This window comes from Coffea arabica, chromosome 5e (assembly GCF_036785885.1).
Source record: "Coffea arabica cultivar ET-39 chromosome 5e, Coffea Arabica ET-39 HiFi, whole genome shotgun sequence".
Lineage (NCBI taxonomy): Eukaryota > Viridiplantae > Streptophyta > Magnoliopsida > Gentianales > Rubiaceae > Coffea > Coffea arabica.
In genome coordinates this window covers 32,937,662-32,963,586 of record NC_092318.1, presented here as the reverse complement: position 1 = coordinate 32,963,586, position 25,925 = coordinate 32,937,662, and the positions used below count along the sequence as shown (strand labels likewise).

General features: G+C 36.7%; 2 long non-coding RNA genes across 2 annotated transcripts; both read left to right on the top strand.

Moving 5' to 3' along the window:
• Positions 1-1,466: 1,466 nt before the first annotated feature.
• On the top strand, positions 1,467-4,325 carry LOC113743397 (uncharacterized). The gene is made up of 3 exons (XR_003461096.2): positions 1,467-1,673; positions 3,662-3,719; positions 4,271-4,325. It is a non-coding gene; the product is annotated as an uncharacterized lncRNA (long non-coding RNA).
• A 14,745-nt stretch (positions 4,326-19,070) lies between these two features.
• On the top strand, positions 19,071-23,732 carry LOC113743705 (uncharacterized). Its single transcript, XR_003461174.2, has 3 exons — positions 19,071-19,601; positions 20,922-21,003; positions 21,976-23,732. It is a non-coding gene; the product is annotated as an uncharacterized lncRNA (long non-coding RNA).
• Positions 23,733-25,925: the final 2,193 nt, after the last annotated feature.

Here is a 25,925-nt window from a genome sequence, read left to right as displayed (position 1 = left end):
GCAGGGGCCCGAAAACCAAAATTCAACATAGAACCCAAAGTCTGTGCCCAATTCAATCTAGAAATCTATTCCAGAAATAGTACTCCAAATATAAGTAATTTACCTTAGAAAGTTGGGCCAATAAATTGGGAAAAACAAATACCTCCGCTTCATACCAGAGACACCAAGCAGATGGCCATGGGTGGTGGAGCAGTGGAGCAGCGGAGGAGCTGTTGGCCGTGAGATGGTGACGAAGTGGAGAGAGAGCAGAGGGAGATGGCGGCGGTTGGCGGAGCTTGGTCGAACTGGTGGTGGCACGAGCTCAAGAGGCAGCGGCGCGCTTGGAGTTGCGCACGGAGATGTGGCGAGCTGGCAAAGAGGCGGTGGGCGAAGCTTCGTGCGCGCGAGCAGCGCGCGACGGTGGCTCTGGTCGCTGACGAAGTTGGAGGAGAGCTGGCGGTGGTCGCGCGTGGTGGAGCTCGTGGCGCGCGACGGCGGCTAGGAGGCGCGCAGTAGGGAGGCAGGCACGGCCGTGGGCTGTGGGTGAAGTGGAGAGAGGCTGGTGAGGCGGACGAGCTGTGAGGACCTCAAAAATTTCATTATCCTCTGGAAAATTAAATCAAAATATTATTGAAAATATTAAAATTATCCAATAATATGTATTTATATTTAAATAATATTGTTTTCAATCATTCAAATGTTACATTTCAATTTATTTGAATTTTTAAGATTTAATTGACGGTTCGCGTTCGGCAAAGCCCTAAGTTGAATTTTCGCGCACCAACGCGCGAATTAGTCCTAAGTTGAAATGTAGTATATGTGGAGGCTATAAAAAGGTATAATTAAGTTGGAGAAATGTTAGATGAGGAATGTGAGGACTCGCAATTTATTTCTTTTAAATTCCCATTCTGAGGTTATTTAATTAGTTAATTGTTCAATTATTTCGAATATTATTTTCTAGCCCTATTGGACCCAATTCTATAGCATTATAGCTCATGAGTAATTTTAAGGCAATTAGTTCGCAATTCAAGTCTTGAAAGTTGTTAAGTGTGAATAGTGCCCGTAGGCTCAGGAATAGTAACTGACTTGAGAGTTCATGAGCCCGAATAATGGGAGATTTATACCCTAGTCTTAAAATAGGTATTTTTATGCCTAAATATCCATGTATTAGTTAGAAATGCCATCGTTATAAGAATTTCTCAAAAATTTCACCTTATCGTGCATAAGTGGGAAATACGCGTTTTACGCGCGCGATTTATTTGAAGGACTTTAGAACCTTATTTTGAGGTCATTAAGAGTGAATGATAATTACATGAATATATGTGCATTAGAGGTTTAGTGCATAGTTAAAACAAACCTCAGAGGAAACGGGCGCGAAACGCGCGCGCGATACACTGTTCACAGTTGACTTGGGAGCACAAAAGTTGTACCACACTCAAGCTTCTTAAGGAAGCTCTCCATTTCAGATTTTTCCCTCCCTTTCCCCTCACCATAACCGCCGGTCTCTACTCTCTCTCACACTCCAAATTTCACAATTTTTCCTCCACCATTTTCTTGCTCCAATTCACACCAAATTCACCACACAAGCTCAAGACAACTTGGACAATCACTTGGACAAAGAAGGAGCTGCACATTCACGGATTTTCTTGGGGCTTTTGGGACACCAAAATCTGACCTTTTAGCACACAAGTAAGGTAACCATGAGCCACTCTTCAATTCTTGTTCAATGAAGGCTAACTCACACTTAAGAGCTTGATTATGCTTATGGGTAGCTTATTATTGTTGGAAATTGTTAAATGTGGGCTCTATGAACTCCCACTTTGAGTTGATGGCTGTGATGATGGTTTTATTGTTGAATTAGTGCTTAAGGAAGTAGATTAAAGGTGCATTATTGCTAGAAACTTCATTGAGCTCTTGAAGCAAAAAGTTCCGATTCTGCCCCTGCCAAGACCGACCTTTTTCATGCTAAATTCTGAGGTTTTAACGGCTCGTATTTGATGTTTTTGTGTTGTTGGAGTTGTGTGTAAAGTTTCATTGAAAGATATTGAGGTTTGGTTGACCAAAGGTGATGAATTCCAAAACCAGCAAAATCTGGAAATTTTTCCCGTATGGCTCAGGCAGCCATTTTGTTTCGATCATAACTCTGCCCTCCGACATCGAAATTGAGTGCCGTTAGTGCCATTAGAAACTAGACTCTTCCAGCTTTCCAACGGTGTAAAATTCACATCCTGGTTCCACCTGAGTGAACCGTGGCAGTCTTTTAAAGTCACCTGTCCTGCTCCACTGGTTCACTGGAAGCCAGGATATGAGCTGCGTTTTGTTGCCAGATTTCGAGCTAGTTATGAGTAGAATTTTAAAACGATTTCTTCTGAAAAATTGTATCCCTATGAGTTTAGTTTCCAACGCTACCAACCATGCTCAAATCTAAGTTGAATTGAATGAGATGTGACCAAAATACGAAAACTGCTCTGCTGTTGAACCAAACTGTCCAAATTTTCCCAGTTTGTGTTCGAGTTTTTGATCTGATTCTTGACAAGAAATTGAGCTTCATGGATTGTGTAAATGTTAAGCTGAATGTCTATGGTCATTTGAGGGAAAATTCACCACTTTCTTAGTTGAAATGATGTTGAGGAATTGAAGGAAAATGAAGGTATATGCTGTCCAAAAAATTCTGGAAATTTTCCAGATTTTAGTCGAATTTTGGGGGTCAATTTTGACAAATTTTTGAACTACTTGGGCTGTATACATGTTAACCTATATGGGTAGTATTGTTTGGGTGAAAATGTAGCTTTTGGGTAGTTGAAAAATTTTGGATAAATTGAAGGGGAAATGGACTACTTGCTACCGAATGCACCTGAAATTTTTCCAGCTTTGAATGATAATTGTGAACTGTTTTCACGATAACTTGAGCTCAAATGATTTGTGTATTAATTAAGGGGTTTGTATAGCTCAATTTGGGACAAAAATTTAGTAGAGGTTACGTCCAAAAAGTGGACCAAAATCTTATTCTTCAAGAAGATACCAAAACATAATTTTTGTTTGAAATTAGAAATGGTTTGACGTTTGGATTTCATCGTGGGTAAATGTGGACCAAAGTTGTCCCGAAAATGTTTTCTAGCATTAACCGTTGTTACTAGGTCCACTTTGAGTTGATAACCTTGAATTTTATTAGACCAAATGCCCTATTTTGAGGAATTTGTCAAATCTGGAAATTTTCCTAAAAACTCAAGTTTTTGTCTTCATGAAAATCATTGGACTAAGTTGGTCATGGAATTTGGCAAACTTAAGGAGTTTCTATTTTATAGAAATTCTAACGACTAGTTTTACTTGGTTTATATGATTGCCTCTTAAAGGAATTTCCCAAGATATGTTTGGGAAAAATTTGAGGGGAAAATTCCTCTAAATGGTTTAAATGTGATTTTTCTCAACTTGTGACACCAAATTGGTGTTAAATGGCTTATATGATTCTAGAACTTGGATGTTAGAATATTTGACGAATGTAGCAAGTTTTTGGGTTTTAAAGAAACCTCAAAATTTAATTTCACTCGATTTGTGGATTTCACTTTGAGAAAACAATTAATACTAGTTTGGGATTTTTGAGTGAAATTAAATGCTAGTTGACTCGAGTTAAATTCGCCAACTCAAAAGTGGAAATTTATGTGAATTATTTGTATGATTTTAGGAGTTGGTGAAGAGCACAATCTCGATCAAAGTTTGGAATTCTAGACACTTCACTTGAGGTGAGTGTCTCTTGCATGAATCGTTTAACTGCTAGTTGAACTACTTGTTAAAAGTACTTGCTAGAGATATCATGAAATGTTATATGCTATGTGATTGCGTGAAATGCCACAAGTACAAGTGTTGCAATGTCGATTGGAGCGTGGTCTCGTCGACTAAATAAACCAAACGGATGCACGTACCACGCTCTATTAGAGTGGGAGGTACCTCTCTGCCGTCTTGGTAAAAGTGCTTGCAATATTCGTGTTGGAGTCGGGCCCGAAAATAAGGGGGAAGACGTTGCTAGGAGATGTGTAGATTAGGGAAAATGTCTACATGGAGTTTAGGTAGTGAAAGTTGACGGAGTGTCAACTACTATAAATTTTCTGATCAAGTGCGTGGACTTTGGCTCCTGAGAGTCCCGTATCCTTTTCTTGTCATGTTATTTCGCTTTCTTAAATTGTTAAGTGCTTACTTGTCTATTTGTACTTGTTAAATTGCCTTATGTGAATTGCATGTTTCGAGGCACCACTGAGCTATTGGCTCATCCCTTCCAAATTATTTTCCTTGACAGGTTCTGAAATGCATGAAGTCTTGGAGAACTAGAACAGAAATGTTATATTTTGAATGCTCACTTTTGTAATTGTACTTTTGGAAACGTTAGTATTTTTTGGATGATTTTTGTGTTTTTGGGAAAATGTGAATCCTGTGGTGCTTCTGTGCCCTGGATTAGGAACTTTAAATTGTAAATTAAGTTGAATTTAAGTATACTAAGCTCGACGTTTTCGTTGGTACTTGGAATTGTGTTTTGGGTTGTATAAGTTGAATTGTATGAATTATTTAAGTACGTGACTTGCTCGAGAAGTAATGTTTATTTTCGATTTATATTTGGTGAAATTAGTTACTAGAGTGCGTGAGTCCTAGCGAGAGCTAGGCAGGCGACCCGCCAACCCTTTGGTTCGCCTTAGCGAGAAGTGGGGCCGCCACACGAGCGGCAAGAGGGCTAGCGGTGGAGCTGGGCGTGCGGCAATGGCGAAGCTGCGGCGCTCGGCTGTTGGAGGTGGAGGTCCATGGGCTCCAAGCGACAGGCGGCGGCGAGGGATTTCGGCCAAAGAGAGAAAAAGAAAAGAAGAAGAAGGATGCGGGGAAGAAGAGGAAGAAAAGAGAAAGAAAGAAAGAAAAGAAAGAAAGAAAGAAGAAAAAAGAAAAAGAAAAGAGAAAAAGAAAAAAAATTGGTTTTGGGGGTTTTTTTCAATGTTTTTTCCAATTTTTTTCGGATTTAAATTTTCAAAATTTGAATTTTTGAAGAAAAAGAAAAAAATGTTTTTTTTTTGAATTTTTGAATTTTTTAATTTTCTCAATGTGAAATTTTTAATTTTTAATTTTTTTTTTTTGGGTTTTGGGTCGTTAAATACAGCGTGGGCACGCCAAGATTATAAAACGTCCACTGACCTCAGGAGTCACTAACATGGCGTAGGCACGCCAAGATTGCATTTCCTGCCAATGTCACGAGATGTTGAGATTTGACCAACACCGCGTGGGCACACCAAGATTGGCAAACGTCCACTGACCTCAGGAGTCACAAACACCGCGTGGGCACGCCAAGATTGCTGTCCTGACCACAGTGGAGGAAAACATTAAGACCGACCACAACTTAAATAAGAAACGACATAATTAAAGAATTTAACAACGAAAAAAAATAAAATCAATATTTGGGTTGCCTCCCAAAAAGCGCCTTTTTTTAATGTCTTTGGCTAGACATTGTCATCTTTGCTCAGGGAGGATAAAATTTTGTGGCTCGTTTCAATACTTCATCCTTTATATAGTCCTGATAACTCTCGTAAATAGAGTAATCCTTGAGCACACGAGCTACAGTTTTCCTTGGACTAGCAGATGGCGCCAAATAATCAAGCAGTGATCTCAATTCTTCATCCACTTCTCCATCAAGAGCACTCAACGGTTCAAGATATTTGACCATAACTACTCTTAACTTATTTCTGCCATGAGACTCAAAAACTTCCAGTATAACAAAATCAATCTCATTAACAGAAATCATAAAGTAAGAGTTAAGAAAATGCGGGTTAGGGAATGGAGGTGGTGTCACCACATTTGATGATTCTTCACTGGATTCTTTCACTTGAATGGGTTGCGGTTGGGGTTCCATTTCTTTCTTTTCGGCTTCTTTTTCAACTGCATCTGTAGATCTCTCATTTTGACACTCTTGCATCTCCTCATCACTAGTCAAGCAAATTGCACTCTCATTTTCTTCAAAATCAACAATGGTTTTCGAGGGCAATTCTTCAATTTGAGAAGCCAATCGACTTATTCTGGATGTCAATAGACATATTTGATCTGCCAGATTACTCATTGCATCCTTCATCATCCCATTTCCCATTTGTGTCTCCTGTTGGAATTGATATGTATTAGTAGCTATTGATTCAACTATTTCTTCAAGAGACATACCTGACATAGATGATGATTCTTGAGACTCATACTGTTGAAAATTCATTGGCCTTGTTGTATAATTATAACTGGAGTTATCCCACCATCCTTGATCATACCCGTTTGGATTAGGGTTATACCACGTTTGAGACCAGGGTGAAAAATCTCCATAATTATTGAGTGGGACACTCTGATTATCTTAATATTCGGGGCACATACCGGTTGAATGATCCCTGACATAACAAATTTTACAGGTTGCAGCAGTCATTCTTTCTCTAATAGAGTTTAGTGCCTCTGAATATGCAAACTTAGCAAAAAAACAAGCCTCATTGCCTTCCCTGGAAACAAAATCCAGTCTATCACCAAAATACGAGGTGTTAGAAGCCATAAACTATATAAAAAAAATAAGAGAAAAATAAATAAAAAATTAAAAACAAGATGAACTCAAAAAGAAACAAATTAATCTGGCACCAGTCCCCGGCAACGGCGCCAAAAATTGACAGGGTGTCAAACCTGTGCAATAATAAATACCTGCTTAAATAAAATATAATTTCTGTAGATAGTGATAAGTAGGGTCGAATCCACAGGGATTGGGGATAATTTATTTCTTTTAGAGTCCGAAGTATGGGGGGTTTTTTGGAGAATATAAAATAACTAATTAACTAACTAATAAAACAACTAATAGAAATTAATAGAAATTAATCAATAACCAATATGACTTTAGCCGAAGGTACAACTTTTCAGACACGGTCCATGCAACTGATCATCGACGCAAAGATAATTCAATTACTCATTAATAGATTTGTTATGGTTGCCATACACGCGATGAACAACTAGCCTTTCCTTAATTTCTCGATAGTTAAGGTACGACCGTTAACTATTTCTCTAACCAAGAAATAACCCTAGGTACGACCATAGGATTTAATTACTTGACTGCATTAATAATTAGAAAAGCCCAACCCTAACCAACAAACACGCTACGAGGGTTTGTTTAAATTAGATCATACGTTTCCGTAACATGAAACCAATCACGCTAATCGCCACAGGTATTAATCGATAGAACAATTACGGATTCAATCAATTAATATGACAGTAGATTATTAGGTTAATTCGAATATCGGGCCCTTGACATTCAAATAACAAAACAATCATAAACAATTAAATCAAGAAACGTACAAATACCAATAAATAAAATAAATAAATAAAATAATTAGATCTCACAGATGTTCGGAACCGAGTCCTCAAATTGACCTTCGACTAGAAAAAATGAATTAGTTCATCTTCATGGAGGAAATCCCATGCAAAATTGCAGAAGTAATTATTCTAAAACAAAGCTATGTTTCCGTCCTCACCCTAGAAGAAAACGGCAAAACTATAAATAAAGTAATGAATACGAAGGAACTAGCTAGAAGCAAAAACAAAACGAAGCTCTCCTACTCTAAAACAAAAACTACTTCTTGTCTCGTGGTCCCCACGAATAAGGAACAAGCCACAAAGACTAATGCCTTTCTTCTCCTCTGTACGTTTGTTTCCTTAAAGCCAAAAGAAATGACTCAATGCTATCTATCTAGTGGTCCCCACCGAATTGAGAGTCCAAAGGCCAAAGAATTGGAGCTCTGCGAAGTCCTTGATTTTAGTTTCCTCTTCATAGGAAAGCTTCTAATCAGCAAAAGAGATGCAATCCGTCTGTGGCACCTTGTGGCCCCGGGTTTGTGAAGCTCTTTGGAGTCTCCCACATGTGGAGCAATTTTCCTCAACAGGTCCTCCTTTTTAGTATATTTCAGTTCAACTTCCCTGTAGATAGGTCCAAATACCAAATATAAGTATATATTAACAATTTAAACAATATTTGGCAAGGACAAAGGGGGAAATTAACAATAAAATTACTAACAATTAGCATCATATCAATTGTAGTGAGTCCTGGCGAGAGATGGGCAGGCGTCCCGCGGATACCCTTTGGTTCGCTTTAGGGAGAAGTGGGGCGTCACACCAAATCCATCCAGACCCGGGGCGCTCTCCAAACTCAAAGAGAGGCTGCCCCAAGACTTGTCTATTCGAAGAAAATAAATTAGCAAAAAAATTAATGGCTGAGGCTTTAATGCTGTCCATATCCTCCAACCATTGCCCCAAATCAGTTTTTAACCTCACTATGAAATTCATACTCCTTCTTTGTCTTACTCCCGATAGCCATTTGATCGCCACTTTCTGCTTCCAATACCCACATTCCACAGCAAGCTTTCTATTATAACTCGCTTTAGCTTTATGAGCCATATTCTGGACCCCTCGTCTCTCATTGAGTCATACTCAGCCTCTCTCAGCTGATACTCTGTTTCAGCCTCCTTAACCGTGCTGGCAACTATGCTAGCAACCGTGTCTCAGCTGATACTCTCTCATTCTGTTCCATTCCCACAACCATGCTCGCAACTTCCCAAGTTTTTTGGCAAATTTAAACATTGCCATAGCCCCTATACACTCCTCTGACACCTATTTAATAAGCTACTCAAATCCCTCTTGCCGATGCCATACACAGAGATATTGAAATGAGCTTCGAAAATAGTCATGCGCATCACATTGAATCAGCAAAGGTGCATGATTTGATCTCCCTCTCATCAAATGAGACGCTCTTGTAATGTCAAATGGTTCTCCCCATGCACCATTGGCTAACCCTCTATCTAGTCGTTGCCAAACCGAACCATTAGTCTAAGTGAATGACTGACCATCATATTCCACTGCAGAGAGACTACACTGAAATACAACGTTATTGAATTCCTCCATGTTTTTAATGTTCACTGGTTTTCTCCCCACGCGTTCATCTGCCGAGGAGATCACATTGAAATTTCCCCCAACCATCCATGCCCCTTCTAGCCGGACAAGCTGTAGAGCTTGCCACAGCCTATGTCTCCCAACGCGCATGCATTTTGCATAAATTGTGGAGAACCAAAAAGAGTATCTCGAATTAATCTTCACATGCATATGAACCATCTGTTTCGCATGCTCTAAAAAGTCAATGTCCATGTCCCTGAACCAAAAGACCCTGGCTTTTCCCTCTAAGTAAAACTGTTGCATTGTCAAAACCTAACAACATTCAGATATTCATCAGTTGTGATCTATCTGTCATAGGCTCTAACAATACCAGTAGCCGAATATGATGTTGCAAACATAACCTCTTCAACTGCCATTGAGCGTCTTTACGAGATATAACCCATATATTCCATACTAAGAAATTGGTTGACTTAATCGTTCAAGACAGTTGGAAATCAAATATGTGATTTAAACTCCAATAGTTTCTTGTTATAATTAGGTGGCCTTCCCTTCTTTATCAGTTTAATTAACAACTAAATGTCCTTAGCATCAAGTAATGTCGTGCAAGGGACCTCACTTTCCAAGAGATCCGCCTCTTTCAGTCTACTCTCCAGCCCCGCTTGGAAATCCATTAGCTGCTTGACTAAAACGGCCAGGTTCCCCTCCTAATCTGCAGATTTGAGTCTACTAATAATACCAACCCTTTCCTGCTGGTGCAAAGGCGAACTCGACATTGAACTAGCTTTTACTCTGTCCCTGTGCTTCCACTCCTCTAACGCAGCAACTGATTCGACAGATGGAGTTCTTTCTTCCCACTCTTTGGATACATTACTCATTGTTCCTGACCTGCAAAGCCAACATCAGGTTTCTTCCATACCACTTACAGATCTTTCCTATCATTGGTTTGGCTCAACTGCTTGCACATCAAAATTTCCTTACGGTCAACTACTAATGGAAGTCTTTGCTGTTCCAAATTCCTAGTCTCAAGGTCCAAAGAAGATGTCTGTTTTCCTTCTCCCTCGTCAGCTTCCGTATCTGTCATTTGTTGCATACTACCTTGACCCGTGGTCTTCTCATGCTACTCACCTATTATCGTTTTACCCTTGTCTAGCTGCTGCTTCTGAACATAAATGAGCCTTCGGACTTGAAATCTCTTATTTGAAATCTAATGAAATCTTTCATTTGAAGTCCACTGAAACTTTATTAGTCTTTGTAAAAGGTGACCTCACCATCAATTGTAAACTCTTTGTTCATATCTTCTTTACATGCAGGATAGATATCTTTGTCATGTTGTATTAACTGGCAAAACCTTTTCATCACCTGAGAACTACTTCTGAGGTGTCTTCTATCAATATACCGAATCTTTGTTTTAAGAAAATTTTCAGCAACCATCACCGAGTGTTCTTTGCTGGGGAAATCATTACTAAAGAATTTACTCGAGAACTTGAATAAGTCTTGAATCCTTTTTTGAATGCTCCTTCTATTCTAGAAACAATTGTTCTTAATCCAATTACTCTTCTGTAATGGACATCTTTTTCTTTGAATTTTTGAAAATCAATTCTGGTAGTTGGAACCTTGATCATGAAGTTTTCTGCTTTACCAATAGTGATAAAATAGTAAGCATCATATATCTTGATAAAAATCTGGTCCTGCTGATAAAAATGTTAACAGCAAAATATCTCTTGGAGAGATTGTTGGATTATTTGTGTAACAATCTTTGACAACTTCCTGAATCCATCTGGGCAATAGAGAAATCTCTGGAAAATGAGGATTGGTCATGTAGATGGAATTGATGGCTCCAAAATTATACCAATCTCTAATATCCTTTGCATCAACTCCTTGAACAAAGTTAAGCCGTGGATAAACTCCTGTAAAATCAATGTAACATGTATCTATATTGTTGAGAGAATATAACTCCTACATAATCTGTGCTTGTTCCATGATTGCTAGATGGTACTTAGATAAGAAATCTATAATATTATTTCTCTTTGGAATTGTAGTTCAGGTAATATCCGGCCTAAGAGAAATAGAATCATAAGCAGTTTTAATTTTAGCCTGCTTAGGCTATTGATTATCAGTTTCCTTCGTCTGTGATGAAGAAGTGTCTTTATCTGCAGTTGAATCTGCCATTATCTTTACCCATCTGAATAGGGTAAATAATTTATTTTTGGTTTGTCGATAATCATTGATTTTACTATGACTATTATTGCAATATAAGGCAAGTAATTCAGAATCTTCTTTGGGTATATTTGCAAAATTTGGAATTTTAAGAATATCGTGTACAGATCATTGAAGGCTATCAATCTTTTGTGACATTCGAGCAATGAGCTCATGAATCTATTCTTTCAAGTTTATCTCTGCCATCGCGAGTTAAAAAATCTGCAAGACAGTTTTTGTTAGATCTAATAATTTCAATATCAAAAGTATGCTCAGACAATAACATTTGTCATTTGATAAATCGTTTATATTCAGGCTTTAAAGGTAAATTATTTTAAATAAATGCTTTCACCTAAGTATTATCTATTCTTAATAAAAATTTCTTGGTAATAGAAAATAGTAAAATTTTTGACAACTTTTTACTATTGCTAATAACTCTTTTTCGTTAATATGGTATCTTTATTGTGTTTCGAAAAAACTTCCAAAAGCATAGCTATAAAGAATTTCTCCTATCTTATGGTGATTATTATTATAATCTATCTTCTTTAAAATACCACTCCAAATCTTGTCAGAACCAGCAATTTCTAGTATTAAATCATCTTTATCTTTTGGTAAAGATAATTTTGATAAATCTTTACAATGTGATTTAATCTTTTCAACTTGATCTTCTCAATAAGAAGAAAAATCAAACCTTTGATCTTTTTCCAACAGTTTTTGAAAAGGTTTTCTTATTTTTGCTAGATTTTATATAAAATCTGATGCATAATTTAGAATTGCAAGAAAACTTTGTACTTGTTTTTTATCTACAAGTTTATTAGAAAATTGATTAATCTTTTCAAATATACGCGATTGAAGTTTTACTCCTTTTCCATCTATCTCCATTCCAAGAAACTTTATTTATTGCAATCCCATTTTTGCCTTCTTTTCAGAAGGAGCTAATCCATGTTGTATGCATAAATCTACATAAGTATATAAATTTGTAATATTTTTTTGGCAAACCCCATTCACAGGATGAGATGCCAACCTTAGCTTATTAATGACAACCAGTAAAGAAAGAATTACAGAGAGTTAGAGAAGCCATAAATTAGGAGTACTACTCCCTCACAACTTCAATACGCATATTGGAGAATTACCGATAGTTTAATAAAACTGAAGCTCTAGTTGCCATAGGAAGATTTGTGAAAGACGTAGTGAACAACTCAGACCTTAACTACGATCCAACCAACGTATCTACCAGACCATTTGCTTCCCTAAAAATGTGAAGTACTGAAGTGGACAAGTCCTTCAACAAAGCACAGGTCCTCTGCAATAAGGAACACAAAGGCCATTTGGATATTGTCTCTAAATTAATCAGCGAGACAAGACTCTCCGAATCCACTTCTATAGGCAATCATCCACAATAATTCAATGAACACAATTGAAGACCATGCAACAATGCTAGACTCTCCGTTGTAAGTACATCCACTTCCCCGAACTCCTTATAGAAAGCGAAAATCAACTTCCCTTCAGTATTTAAGTGTGTAATATGTTGAGCAATACTATTGCTGGCAATTAGTATATCATCAACATAAACATGTATAAAAGGATATCTTTTAAAAATATTTTCCATTTTTCTTTAAAATATCTAGGGTGCATTTTTAATCTGAAAGGCATTACAAGCCATTCATATTGTCCTTGAGGGGACGAAAATGCTGTCTATTGAAATGCATTCTTATTTGCCAAAATCCACTGTTGCAATCAAATTTAGAAAATATCTTTTTTCCTGTAGTAGCATTAATCAGACTTTCTTTATGAGGTAAAAAGTATCCATCAAAAATAGTATTATCTTAAAGTTTTTTTATAATTAACTGCCATTCTAGGTTTCTCTCTTACAATCTCGACATGGTTTCTTACTATAAATGTTGGGGAAGAATGTGGAGATCTACTCTAACAAATTATTTTTAATTTTTCTAACTCATCTAATTGTTTTTAAATTCTTTTTTATCCTGAAGACTATATCTCATTGCATTAACTATTATTATTTTATTTTTATCTATCATTCTAATCTAGTCTCTTCTTATTCTTATCCCAGAACTGTAAAGGATTATTTGAATAGCATTGCTTAATCTTTGTCTTAACTGTTTCTAATCTTTCAACTATAGTTTTTATTTGTTTTGGAGTTTTATCTATCGTACAATGTCAATTCAGAGGACAACATCGGGACTGCCGTCGTCGGAGGTTTGCTTACCTGTGGTGTTCAGCGGGGATCGGACACGTGCGACACTGAGCCAGCTTCAGTTCAGAAGCAGCGGTATCATACTCGATAGAAGAACACTGCGGGTGTCAGCTGCGGATCGCGGTAGAAATATTAGCGGCGGCGATGGAGGCAGCGATGGAATAACTAATATCAATAGCGGCAGCGGCAGTGCGCAAAACACCAAAAACAACAACGATGGCGATACTAGGAAAGGAAGTCCGCCGTCGTCGTCGTCCTCATCCTCCTCCAATTACGTGGTGCGGCTGGACAAGTCTTCCTGCATCACTCGGCCACTTGCCGAGATCCTACGAGACCTCAACAAGAGAATTCCAGATAACATCATCAAATCAGCTCCGCATCTGGATCGGGATCATTATCCTACGTTCATCCCCTGGTACCATGCCAACCGCGCATGTTAAGCTTTTATGCCCCAGGTTGGTGTGGTGAAATACGTGATGTTATATTCTCTGAGAATGGAAGTGTTACAGTGGTTTACCGTGTCACCATACGAGGTTCGGATGGTGAGGCACACCGGGAATCAACTGGGACTGTGTCATCCAGCAATGGCCAGGTTGTAGATCTTGTAGCTGCAGCAGAGGAAATAGCATTTTGCCGAGCATGTGCTCGATTTGGACTAGGCTTATATCTCTATCCTGATTAATAGCCTAGTCACAGAAGTTGTTATTGAGAACATGTTTCAATGTTGTTTGTACATGTTATCTTGAAATGCGGCATATATCTTTTTTCCTGGTGTCGTCAATAGAGATATTGGCACAGGGTGGCTATGAATTGCTCTATATTGACTAAGTGGTGGTTGTGAATTTGGGAATGTTGAATTTGGAGATAATAGTACCCTTCCCCTTTCCTGGTTTCACCTTGTCTCTCGTCACCTGTGTAAGTTCGCCATTTCTTCATAAAGTAGGAAAGGCAAGGAAAACTGTAATTGCAGATTTAGTTAAATATGCTTCCTGGTAGAAACAATTGCAATTAATCAGCTTGAAATTATAGCATAAAAAAAAAAGAAGTTTTATCTATCGTACTTTTGATCTTTAAAATGGGTTTTCCTTTTGGAAATAATGGTTTTTCTTTGTATCCTATATCACCACGTTGGGCTGTGCGAGGTTGAAAGGAAATTAGTGTTTTTCTAGCATAAGTAGTTTTGAGTCTATTGACAATAATACATTGACCACATAGTGTTTTAAAATATATTTGTTATTTAAAAGTATCAAAAAAATATATGAAATAATTGAAGAAAATTATTTCCAAATCTATACCGGCATCATACAAGTAAAATGGGGGACATTTTACAAGAAATGATCCAAATAATATTTGAGGTGAAGAAATTCCTTCAAATAACCGTATCTTGTTATTAGAGATATCTAATCCAACGATATCATTTAATTTTTCTGAATATTGATTAGGAAAACATGTTCGTTTACATAAATAAGATCCTGATCCACTATCTACATAGGTAGCAAAATATTCTACTTTAAAATCTTTATAGGTTAGTCCAATTAAAATATAAATACTAGTTGGACTAGCAAAATATTCTATTAAAATCTATAATAGTTTCAATTGTCAAAGTGTTCTACCACATTATTACCATTATAGAATTCAAAAAAATAAAAATATCTATGAATTTCTTCTCTATATATCACGCTAATCATTCTACAAGGCCTATTTTTACAAATTACAAAGAGCTCTAAAAGATACAATCAAATTTAAATTGCTTTCAAATTCAACAAACAAAAAATCACTGAATTGCTTGTAATTATAACAATTTTGAATAGTTTTCTATAGTAATAAAGTTGTTAAATACTTTATGCTGAATTTAAAATTTTTTTAAGTAAATTATAGTTCCAGTACATAGCACGGGACACAATGCTAGTATTCTCTGTACAGATTTTTTATTTCTGGAGATGCAACATCAAGTCCATTATTGGCGTTCAAAGGTTGCGAAGCGTATCCATACATTTGTATCGTGAGCTTTTATTAAATAATTTATAGGTTTGGGTGGCCCAAATAGAGCCCTTGCACTTTGGAATCGCCACTGTGGACGTTTTGCATCCAAATCGTGGGCTCCCTTTAGTTGCTTTGGAATCGCCACATGTTGTAAATTCTAGTTCGTCAATGCTTTTGTTTGACTTTTACTTGTGTCATTATGGAATACACCAGCTCAAGTTGAAAATCAATAAGCCCAAAGGCCCCAAACCAATTTTTCAGTCTCCCATTTGTTTGGGGAAAATGACACAAAATGGAGTTTAGGGGTCCCAAGATTAATTACTTTATCTCATTAAATTGTATGATGTGAACACGGAGTCTCTAAGTGTGGAGCTACTTGCTCATTAGAGGAGCTGTCCAAGTCATTTGGAAGGAAGAGATTATAGACGAAAATTTCCAGCTCAAGTTTCATTAGTTTAGTAATTAGTTCGTTCATTATTTTGGGTTGAATTTTTAGTTAATAATCAGACCAGCCCTTATGCTTGGATCCGTGGTCTTAGGCTGAGTTATGGGCCGGGTTTCAAGGTTCATTAGTTGTGTCTTTTGCATTACGATGTAAGAAATGATAAAACATTATTTTTCCTCTTTCAATGAGAGATTATGACATATTTTCAGAACATCGTTTCTTGAGAGTTGCTCTCGTGGCTCTACGATCCTTTCTTGAACACCTAAAATCATCTAGTGTTCGTTAGGCTTATTAATCAAGTTCACGATCCTTGATCGTGGCGCTTTCTAACAATTCCTAGGATTTGCTAATTCGTAGGATTGAAGGTTGAAATAGTATCGAGATTCCAATCACAAGGATTAGAGGGGTCCGGAGTAGGAAATTCCGCCAATTCCCAGCCTGTAACAATTGCCATTGATCTGAAATTTGTTGTTGCGAATATCGCCATCAATGGGATTCACATCAGTTGGCATTACAGCTAGTTGTGATTTTTTAGGTTATATCCTTTGTTTTTGTTCAATTCGTTGGTGTTATTCTTGGTTAGAGTGAATTCGTTGCTATTCAAAAACAAAAAGAGCTGCTAGGGTTTTCGTCTTTGCGTCTTGAGTTTTTCTTGTTTCCATTAGTTTGTTTTGTTATAATCTATCCATAGCTTTTTGCCTTTGTTTCCTCGTGTTTCCAGTCCGGATTTTGGTATTAAATGCATGTTGTTTCTCTGTGAAATTTTTCCAGAAAATTCAGAAAAAAAATTGTTACTATTCATCATACTGTAGCTATTACTATTCATCATACTGTAGCGATTACTGTTCATCCAAGAAAAAAAAATTTGTTAGTGTGTTATCTTTCTTGTATTTGTGTCGAATTCAATAAAAAAATTCCAGCCGTTAGGTTTTCTTGTTGTGACCAAATTAGGGTTTTCGTTTCTAGTTGCTATCCGAATTAGTTTTGTTGATTACCTTTCGTTTCTTGTTTCCAACATCTTGTACTATTGTTGTTTTGGTAGTTTGGTTGAAGTTTTGAGTCAATATATATAGGTATATATGTATATATATATATATCAGTTGTTAGCCTTGGAAAAATTCTAGTTGTGACTTCCTTGGAGTGTGCGAGCCTTGTTCTAGGGTTCTTGCTTATTTGAGTTGTGAATTTGGAAAAAATTGGGCTGACCGTGCATAAATTCTTGGAACCTTGAATCGAAACTCCAGAATTCTTGAAGTTCTTGATTGTTTGAGTAACAATCTCGAAATTTCTTGAAGGTTTAGTTGAGATTCTTGAAGCTTATTAACCCTCCATTCATTCTTGTTGGAAACTGAAGACTCCACTTGGCTCGGGGTAGGTGCAGGTGGTTTTTAGTGTGATTATGTGGTTACAATATTTAGTGTTTTCTCCATTATATTTTTTTATAATTTTTTTTCAATGTAAGTGGGAAGCCATGAACTCCAGATCTCTCACTTACGCTTCCTACTCTTGTATAACCAACCCATTTCCCCTCCCCCTCCCCCTCCCCATTTTCTCCATTCTATTATTGATGCTTTATTTCTAATTTTTTGTAATGTTCCCAAATAAGAGTTATCATTATGAAATCAACAACTATTTTCTAGTTTTGTTATTTAAAAAAGTAACTTTACGAATTCTCAATGCACATACCAATTGAATAGTTTGAATTCAAGGGTTACACATGCAGATTAGGTTAATTTCATTTTGTACCTTTCAACTATATTTCAATTCTCATTTTGATTCATAAACTATAAATAGGGGCATTTTACAGTTTGGGGCTAATATGCCTCAATTTAGAGATATCATAAAAGGAGATAAAACAATAACCTAAAACATCCCAAAATTAGACAAAATAAAGGAGTTTAGGGACTAAATTGAGAATTGTGGTACAGTTTGGGGCTAATATGCCTCAATTTAGAGTTTAGTGATAAAAAATGCAAATCAAAGTATAGCTTAGGGACTAAATTTTCTCAATATAGAGTTTAAAAAACCAAAATGAAAATTAGAGTTTAGTTGAAGGTTGCCAAAGTGGAATTAACTACATGCAAATTCATCCAATGTCACATCATCAAAACATAATGACTATATGCCTCTATACAAAGTTAATTTTTAGAAAACTACTGTAATATAGGTACAAAGACATGATTAATTTGGTATACACATATAATCTTGTATTTATGTGAATTTAGTTCGAGTACCAGGAACAAACATATATATCTATATCTATATATATACTGCCTAAAAAAGTATGAAAGGGCTTGGTAAGCAGCGTATAAGTATTTTGTGGACTTAATGTTTGCTATATCCAAAATACGCCCTTTTGAATCAGACTTAAAAAAAATTCCAAAGTGCCCTTATTTTGTGGTCTTTAATTGTGGATTGTTTGATAGATTGTTCAATGAACACTTGGAAATATGACTTGCTTAAGGATATATTCTGGTTGGATAAAGTAGAGTTGCTCATAAGCATTCCAATTAGTGATGCAAATAATCAACACAAGTTGATTCAGCATTTTAATAAAAATGGTTGTTTTCCAGAGAAGAGTGCGTACCATCTCATCAAGCAACCAACTTTGAGTTGGGAAAACATACCTTCTGGGAGCAATGACACTTCTAGTAACCATTCGAATTCTAAACATTCCCAACAAGATCAAAGTTTTTGTTTGGAGGGCAAACAAGGACATTCTACCAACAAATTCCAAGCTTAAAAGTTGTGCCCTTTCTGTTTATCCTGTGTTCATTTTGTGTAGCACCTAAAGATAATATGAATCACATTTTCTTGAAATTTACTATTGCAATCTAGGTTGGGACACTAAGTTTTGTGAAGCATATGACTCTTTGGAACAATCGAAATGGTGTGGTCTCTGAGAGTTCTTTTAACGACCCTATTAGTCTTGCTTGTTATTCCTCTAAATTACTTCAACAATTTCAGGAAGCTTTCTCAATCTCTACAAACTTAGCACCTTCATTACCAAGATTGTCAAAATCACTAATTAAGTGCGTTTGATAAAATTGAAGTTTGAAAACTGAAATTTAAAATCTAAAGTTTGAATCTATTAAGTTATTGGACTATTAAGTACTAAATCTGATATCACTACTATAAAAATGACCTTTAGTTATACACTTAATATGATATTTTCCTGAAAGCGTCACAACAAAAAGTTAACGTAACATGCAACAGAGAACATCATTAAAGTGGTAAAGAAAACGAGTACGACATCGTATCACTCTAAGTTGTCCTAATAGAAATAATAAATAAAACCCGAAGCGGGAAAGAGAGTGGTGCTACCCTTCAGTGCCTTTTTTCAGCATAAATTCTAACTCCTCTCACTTTACTCTTTGCTCACCCCAGTTCTCTCTCCTCAAAATCACTTTAACTCCTCTTCGCTTTGCTCTTTGTTACTCTTTGTGTAAAAATTATAATTCCTCCACCCCTCTCTTTACCGAATCTCTTGTTTCTTTCTCTTTCTTCTACTTGATTTTTAGTTCTCACCAATTTGAAGGCAAACATGTAAACTTTTGAAGAAGGTAGTTTAATCAACAAATTGGTCAAGAAATTTTGGGACTTATATGGCTTCCACGGCCCACGGTGGTGGCTCTTCTGTCGGAGCTACAACGGGAGTGGTTTTGTGGAGTTTGTATGGGAATTGGTATATGAAATTTTTAACAACCTATCAGCTTTGAGATCTGCCTGGTCCGGAGAGCAACGGTGGAGCCATGGTTTTGATTGGAAATCTGTAGGGAACCCATCTAAAGTTTCCTCTTAAGGGTCATTCTTGGATAGTCTAATGGGAAATAAGGATACTTCATAATTGTATAAATTAAGGTATGGGGATAGTATATTATTGCATTTCTTAATATATCAGTTTCTCTTACTCTTACTTGATAATTGATTATTGTTATTATTGTTATTATTGTTGATTTGCTATGATTGTTAATTTTATTGCGTTCAAGTGTTGATTTTTAATATGTCATGGAGCTGATTAAATCTATTTAGTTTCATTGTTGTAGTAATTTGTGCTGTTAGAAATTTAGTTGGATTTTGTCTGATTTCATTTCTCTTCTTGTATGGTTAGCTAGCAATAGTTCTAGATTAGCAACCTCAAAGAAGGCTTTTACAAATCATTGGTTATTACAGCCATATGCTGTACGATTTGATAGGAAGAGGGTTGATGACTAACGTGTAACCTTTGACAGCACTAATGGTTAATCTGCAGTGCTTGTGCTTGAATATAAGAATCGATATAATAGTATCATACTTCTATACAATATGGCTCTGGTTTAAAAGAAGGCTAGTGTCCTCATAATCTAGTTAGTTGAGTTTGGATATTAATTGTACTGGGTTGTTAGGAAGCTGTATATGGTTTCTTTGTAGTGGTAACTGTCATGACCCAAATCTTTTCTGAAATAAGTTTGGCCTTTTTTGCTATTTCCCTTTGCTTTTGTGTGTGTGTTAATCAAACTTATTTCATGGTTATATGCTTCAAAGGTTTCTTCATGAGCTGTCATTTTTAGTGCTTGGCTTAGGTAGTTTGAGGAAGTCAATATTGTTGATATCTCTATTGTTTTCACGAAATGCATAATCCTTGTCTACCAAAATTACATGAAGTTGCATATTCTTCTTATTAAAACAAAATATGCTATATAGGTGGGTCTTGCTATCGAAAGCATAAAGCCTCCCCAAAAAAAAAAAAATCTCTCTCTCTCTCTACCTTCTCATGCAGGGAATGGGATTTGGAAGTTGATAGTATAACATAAGATAGCATTGTTCGAAAGGCTGAAGGAATTATTGCATTAATTTAAAGAAATTGCTGATGTTAATTCACATTTGAACTCACTCACATGAATGCTTAAACTACATATCTGAAGCATCTTTAACTTTTGGAAGCTTGGGTTTGTCAATTGGAGTTCTAAAATATGGTTTGAAAGCCAACTAACATAGAATTTTTCGAGAGGTGAATTGCTAATAAAACTTGTGAATGCCTATTGAAAAGTAAAGAATAAACTGAATTTCAAATGGTTGGGCAAAGCTCATTTTGTGGGTCAATTTTCTGTCTAGTTGTGATTTCTTTTTAGTTCCATTTTGGTGGATTGATTTGTGGGAGTACTGTGAAGTTTGATTAGTTGAAGTCATTTATATGATCAGGTTGAAGTAAGATTTCATCAATTGAAGAGAGGCTTGTAAAATGTTTAAGAAGGTAGTAGCTAGGACTTATTCAAATATCTAGGTATGATGGCTCTCACCTTTACTTTTTTCTTCTTTGTCATGGCTGAAATTTCTTCTCTATTAGTTGGATTCTCTAATTGTACTACTTTTGTATGTATGTATGCAGTATGTATGTAATGGTTGATGATTGCTGAAGATTGAATTCATGTTAGACGTGTAGACTAAAAAAAAGGAAAGTCATATTAGATTAGACATTAAAACGCCTTAAAAAAATTTTTTTGGGCAACTTTAGTTTGCTTTGCTGATGTCAAAATATATCCCTTGGAAACAAATAAATCAAGGGTACAACAAAGTACAAAATTTTGAAAAAAAGGTTTGGTTTGGAGAAAAAATGTAAAAACTAGAAATATTTAACTAATTGACTGCTAGAATAGTAGATACATAACATGGCCTAACAACCAAATGTGAGTGTTTTTTCACTAATGGCTGATATGGAATGATGCAGTTGTGGAGAAATGCAAATTATCAACCAAGAAAAGATACATAATTACACCAAGTTCTAACAAAATTTAATAGACAGTGACAATAGTTAAAAAAAACATTAGTATTGTTACTGTGGTTCTAGGAACAATATTTAATTTGATTAAGACATTGAACTAGCAAGAACATAATGTACTTTTGATATGTCAATAAAGTTGTGAGAATTTTTATAAATCTATGCTTCACCTTCAGTTGCCATAAGATATTCTAAGTTATTTTTGTTATTTTTGCCATAAGATACTCTAAGTTATTTTTGTTATTGCTTTTGTCTAGTCTATCTTTCAAATTTTTAAAGGATCTAGCGGTTTTGGGGCCATCTAGTGCTTTTTTAGGGGAAAAGGTATGGTTGTGCTCATTGGGACCATCTAGTGCTTTTTTTTAGCTTCCTCTTTTTCCTTTTCACTTAGTTGACTAATTGGACTTATAAAAAGATTTATATTTCTTGTTGATTTTACTTTTTTTTTAAATGTGATTTCCTTTTATTTATTCCAAGGAAACGGGAGATAGTTACAAAAGATATAGAGAATAAGCTGGCAGAGCCCAACCACCTAACAATGCACCAGCCTAAAGGATGGGAATTCTCTAGCATCCAAAGCCAAACAGTCGCGGATCCCCTGTAGAAGGTGAGACAGAGAGTCAAAGGCCATACTCGGGTACCCTTGCAGAGCAGCTAACTTATCAGCAACCATATTTGCCTCACGGAAGATGTTCTGAAATGAAAGAGACACCTGTTCCAGAAGTTTGCGAATCTTTCTCAACACATTGCAGTACGACCAACCTCCCAGGGCCGATGATTTGACTAGCGACACCAAAAGTGCTGAGTCCACTTCCACCAAGACCCCCCGTAGCCCCCTTGCAGCACACAGTCACAACCCCTCTAGTGCAGCTAACGTCTCAGCCTGCAAGACCCCCTTCTCCCCAAACTCCTTGTAGAAAGCGAATATAAGTCTACCATTCGAGTCTCTTAGTGCTGTTGACCACACTAGCCCTCCCGTTGACCACACTAGCATCCGTATTTAACTTGTACCGCTGAGTAGGGGGTTTCATCCATGTTACCACCGCTGTCTGCCGTGTACGAGTCACCGAAGATGCCAAGCTCGCCCAATCGCTATCCAGATCACCATAGAACTGTGCCTTCTCAAGTTTCTTTGCTCTTCCCAAGTCATATATGAAATTAACCACCTCCCGGATGACCCTCCGAGCCAAAAACTCTTGCCCTTCAAACCTTGCCTTATTTCATCCCTGCCAGAGGAAGCATGATACAAATATCGGGAGGATACATCTGATATGGTGTGTCGGGATGCGAGGCACAGATGTGCCCCACTTCTTCCATAGAAGTTGAAGATCATCAAGCGGTAAGCGAAGCATGCCAAACATAGTACCAAAGTGCCCACAAATCTCCTTTGCCACCGGACCACTGACAAACAGGTGGGGCACCGACTCCTCCTCCTCCAGACAACAAGAGCATCTGGACACCATGGCCAGCCCCTTTCTGCGGAGCACCGAATCTAAGGTGACAAAGTTATTCAACAGTCTCCAAGCAAATATAGACATTTTCAGCGGAACACCCCTATTCCAGACCATACCATGCATTGAGAAGGCACCTCAACGTTGTCGACATAGCTCCCATGTTGAGATTAGCGAGAAACACCCCGTAGCCGACCCCGTCCACATGATCCGATCCTGCCCATCAAGGTCGAATGGAACCTCCACAATCACATCCACGAGGTGGCACGGAAGCCATTGCAGAAGACGGTCCCTGTTCCACCCTTCTCGACCTAAGAATTCCGCCACCAAGAAATGAGGCTTGTCCCTATGTGCTGGCAACAAAGAACTTAAGGGTCCAAGCTCACACCAAGTGTCTAGCCAAAAGTCCACCATACCCGGACCTAGGCTCCATGTAATGTGAGCATCAGCCATCTCCCGTATACCAATTAGGTGTTTCCATGTCCCCGTCGGTCGTGCTACTTCCACCTGGAGCGGATGCTGGTCCCCGACATATTTAGAGAACATAAAGTCCGACTAGATGATTTTACTTGGCTTTATAGGCTGCAATATTTTTATTATTCTTAAATATTCTTGATTTTGCTGTCTCATTTAATCAAATTGATTTGTTTTAAAGTTTGATAGGCTTAGACACTAAATTGCTTTAAAAAGCATTTTTTTGGGTTGGTAAATTTCCTTTAAAAAACTGCCTTTAGGTAGCTTTACTGTTGTAATATTCCAAAAGTAATTTGTGTCTTCTATTAATTTCCTTGAAATTAGTTTTCTTATCTAAGTAAATGTTTCATGCAAAAATCAGTAATAGTTTAGGTAGCATTATCTTGTAGATGCTAATGAAGCTTTCTTCTTTTTTTTTTAATTAGAATCTATGTGAATATGTCACATGGTCAAGTGATGAGTATAAAGTTGATTTAGAAGATTTTCTTGATTTTACATTTACGAATGAGAGTATATGGGAGATGATTTTTTGCCCATGCATTTGGTGTGGAAACGGGGTTTTTGTCATGAAAGAGCAGACCAAATCACACTTGATATGGAAAGGGTTTATTAAAGGATATACTCAATGGATAGCTCAAGGAGAGCAATCTTCGAGTGTGCATCGTACATCTTCACGTCTCTTCAAATGAAGTTCCACCACTCAATCCCATAAATGATATGCAAGGATTGTTACAAGATGCATTAGGAGTTCTAAACCAGGACCTAGATATGGAAAAAAAATTAGAAACAGAACAGTCGAATATTGGTGCTGAAAAATTCTACAAATTAATAAATTATTCGAAGCAACCACTTTATCCAGAATGCCCGCAATTCTCTAAACTATATTTTCTAGTGTGCTTGTTGCATATTAAATGTCTCAGTAAAATACCCGATTCTGTATTTAATATAATTCTTGATTTGTTGAGGCAACCACTCCCAAAAGGTGTAAATCTACCCAACTCTTATTATGAAACAAAAAAGATAATGAAAGAACTAGAACTTGGATATGAAAAATATGATGCATGTCCTAATGGTTACACATTATATTGGAGAAAAGATGGATCAAAGATAAGATGTGACACTTGTAAACATCTAAGGTGGGTGCCATCAAAAGATGATCCTACTGGTGAAAAAAGGAAAGTTCCCCATAAGATTTTGTGGCACTTTTCACTTAAATCCAGATTGTAGTGTCTATTTATGTCATCTAAAACATCATCTTTCATGAAATGGCATGTCGAGGGTACTAAGGATGGTCGCATGAGACATCCTGCAGATACTCCAGTTTGACAATCATTTGATTACCAAAATCCTGAGTTTGTAAAAGAACCCCATAATGTCGGATTGGGTTTAGCTTCTGATGAATTTAATCCATTTAAAAATATGAATGTGAACTATAGTACATGACCAGTAATACTGATTCCTTATAATTTGCCACCATACATGTGCATGAAATAGCCATACTTTATGTTGTCACTAAATCTTGACCCATATGCACCTGAAAACAATATTGATGTTTACCTTCAACCTCTTAGAGTTGAGTTGAGCGAATTGTGCGACACAGGTGTGACACTTATGGTGCATCATCAAAGCAAATTTTTCAGATGCGTGCTGCTTTACTCTGAAGTATTAGTGATTTTCTTGGTTATGCTAATTTATCTGGTTAGAGTATTAAAGGTTATTTAGCATGTCTAGTATGTCATAAGCACATTGTTTCACACCATTTAAGGCATTATTCAAAACAATGTTACATGGGTCATCGGCGATTTCTTGAAAAGGAACATCCATATCGAAAGGATAAACATCACTTTGATGGAAAGGAAGAATATGGAGTTGCACCATCTCACTTGATAGGAGATATGATCTTAGAGGAATTGAGATCTTATAAAATCAAAATTGGAAAAGTAGTCAATGATATTCCTGAATTACCCTTTAATTGGAAGAAACAAAGCATTTTTTTTTTACTTGCCGTATTGGAAGAACAATTTGTTGCATTATTGTCTTGATGTCATGTACATTGGAAAAAATATATGTGAGACTATTGTTAGAACATTAATGAATGTGGATGGAAAATATGATAACCTTGATGTATGGAGTGATTTGGAAGAAATGGGCATACGAGCAAGTTTTCACCCTATTACAGATGAGTCTGGAAGAGCATATTTACCTCCAATATGTTTTTATTTGGATAAGAAAGAGAAAGAGTCATTCTGTAAAATTTTGAAAAAGGTTGATGTTGACCTTGGTCCCTAACTTTTGATGTTTACAAAACAATAGATGATACTAATATTTCTTCAAGAAATACTTTCAACTATGAAGCAAATCTGATTCAAAGAACAAGAGCATTTGAAGGAGATAAAGGAAGACGAAAGCTGTCAGACGCTCACAAAGACAATACCGGACGTTCGATAGAAACTCTCTATTTGCTATCGGACGCAAGTATCGGAAGTACCGGATGTCCGATAG